The sequence below is a fragment of the Microtus pennsylvanicus genome, chromosome 1 (genome assembly GCF_037038515.1).
Source record: "Microtus pennsylvanicus isolate mMicPen1 chromosome 1, mMicPen1.hap1, whole genome shotgun sequence".
Lineage (NCBI taxonomy): Eukaryota > Metazoa > Chordata > Mammalia > Rodentia > Cricetidae > Microtus > Microtus pennsylvanicus.
Window position 1 is genome coordinate 70,844,957 of NC_134579.1, and position 3,098 is coordinate 70,848,054.

Below are 3,098 nucleotides of genomic sequence, written 5' to 3' on the forward strand. Positions count from 1 at the left end.
ATGTTGGAGTGAGTGTGTGTAACAGTCATGAAATGAGAAAGCCAACCACGAGAAGCGGGAAAGACTTCCAAAAGTGTAGAGACCTGTAGAACGTACTTGATGTGAAAGTAGAAAGAGAAATACTGTGGGGCGTGTGCGTGCACGCATGTGTGTATACATGTGTGTATACATGTGTGTGCAAGTATCCGTGAGTACGTAAGTAGAGAGAGGGTAGAGAGATGCCAGAGGATCAACCAACATAATGTATCAGAGTGCCGTAGGAAACATATTAATTTGTATGCTAATTAAAAATAACATTAAATTTTAAAATGAAATATTTCTGAAACTATGTCTCCAGGCACTCAGATAATCAATTATAACTCTTGTGATTAAATCTCCAGAAAAATTATTTTCAACCATAAAATCACACGTTGGCAGACAGCTTGCCAGACCCAGGAAACACTCCAGGACAATGCGGCAAGCACACGAGGGCCCTTGAACGACCACACAGAAGGACACTGCCATGTTCTCTGGTAACACGGATAAACAAACTTCTTTCCCTGGAGTCAGTTTAGCAGGATGGTTACACGTCTCATTAATCAGAATTGTCTACACTTTTGTGTTCTTGCCGAGTTTTAACGCCAGGCTAAGTCAGCGCCACAATTCATGGAGATTCTTCACTTCGTCACCCTTCAGAACATGCTGGAAGCTGTTACTCATGCCTCTGCCTCCCATGTTCAGACATATTGACAAATAGACACTCGGCCCAGGAGGAAATTAAAAGCAATATACCCTTTATTATTGGCACCACTGGACTGAAGAATAGTTTGAAATCCACAGGGGCTGTTCTTTTCATGGAACTTCTTGGGGGCTGGAAGCTTCCAGAAAGCGGTACCCTTCCACTACCACACACACTGGCATATGAGGTGGGGGGGGGGCAGGAGGACTCTCATGAATTAACTTCACTTATTTTATTTTCCTAAAGAATTGTATATTTTATTTTGATCTTTCATCTAGTTACATCTTTCTCATTCCTAAGGCTTTATATTGTCATTTTTTCTTTTATCCAGTGCCTATATTTTTGGGAACTTGTTCGTACTGTACACAAAACCCAGAACAGGTTAAACAATGAAGCATGTGGACCTGAAATTGTAAAACTCCAGAAGAAAACTGAGGAGCCTCCCATCACTGGTCTTGGCAAATGTGCTTTGGGGTGCTACCCCCAAACCACAGAGAACCCAAGCAGAACTGGATGGGTGGGGCAGTATTTTGTACTGTTCTTTGGGTATTTCTGCAAATGCAGCTTTGAGCCTTTTGCCACAATGTGTGAATTTGCTGAAGTTGTTTATGTAGCTACCCTATTGGCCTTCCAAGAGCTGGTATGTATGTATGTATGTATGTGCACATGCATGTGTATGTGTGTGAAATCTAGGTATATTTTTATTTATGCTCTGTGTACATGTTGGTACACAGGTACCTATCCTCATATACATTGTGTGGACATGTGTATGAAGGACAAGGGTTGATGGAGATATCCTTCTGGGTCCCTCCACCTTATTTTTTGAGTTGAACTCTTTCACTGAACCTTATTGCTTTAATTATTCTAAGCTGTCTGGCCATGGAGCTCAAGGGATCCTCCTGCTCCTAGAAAAACTAGGTTTTGTGTTTCCTTCATGCCTCCTCTCCGTGCTAGAGATTCAGATATGTACCTCCATACTGATGTTTAAGTGTGGGCCTTACAAATCTTACCAAAAGCAATCTACAGATTCAATGCAATGCCCAGAAAAATTCTTCACAAACCTCAAAAGGACAATACTCAACTTCATATGGAAAAACAAAAAACCCAGGATAGCCAAAACAATTTTGTATAATAAAGGAACTTCTGGAGGCATCACAATCCCTGACTTCAAACTCTACTACAGAGCTACAGTACTGAAAATACCCTGGTATTGGCATAAAAACAGACAGGAGGACCAATAGAATCTAATCAAAGACCTGGATATCAATCCACACACCTCTGAACACCTGATTTTTGACAAAGAAGCAAAAAATATAAAATGGAAAAAACAGAATATTCAACAAATGGTGCTGGCACAACTGGATATCAACATGTAGAAGAATGAAAAAGATTTATATCTATCACTATGCATAAAACTCAAGTCCAGATGGATCAAAGACCTCAACGTTAAACCAACCACACTGAACCTCATAGAAGAGAAAGTGGGAAGTACACTTGAACACATTGGCACAGGAAACCACTTGTTAAATATAACCCCAGTAACACAGACACTGAGAGCAACAATTAATAAATGGGACCTCCTAAAACTGAGAAGTTTCTGTAAATCAAAGGACACAGTCAACAAGATAAAAAGGCAGCCTACTGAATGGGAAAAGATCTTCACCAAATCCACATCGAACAGAGGACTGATCTTAAAAATATAAAAAGAACTTAAAAAACTTGTTATCAAAAGAACAAATAATCTAATAAAAAATGGAGTACAGACCTAAACAGAGAACTCCCAACAGAGGAATCTAAAATGGCTGAAAGACACTTAAGGAAATGCTCAACATCCTAACCCATCAGAGAAATGCAAATCAAAACAACTCTGAGATTCCATCTTACACCTATCAGAATGGCCAAGATCAAAAACACTGATGAAGACTTATACTGGAGAGGATGTAGGGTAAGAGGAACATTCCTGCATTGCCAGTGGGAGTACAAACTAGTACAGCCCCTTTGGAAATCAGTATGGTGATTTCTCAGAAAACTGGAAATCAACCTACCTCAAATCGGAGCAATATCACTCTTGGGCACATACCCAAAGGAAACACATTCACACAACAAGGACATGTGCTCAACTATTTTCATAGCAGCATTATTAGTAATAGTCAGAACCTGGAAACAACCTAAATGCCCCTCAACTAAAGAATGGATAAAGAAGATGTGGTATGTTTACACAATGGAGTACTACACAGCAGAAAAAAATAATGACACCTTGAAATTTGCAGGCAAATGGATAGATCTAGAAAATATCATTTTGAGTGAGGTAACCCAGACCCAGAAAGACAAATATAATATGTACTCACTTATATGTGGCTTTTAGAAATAAAGCAAAGAA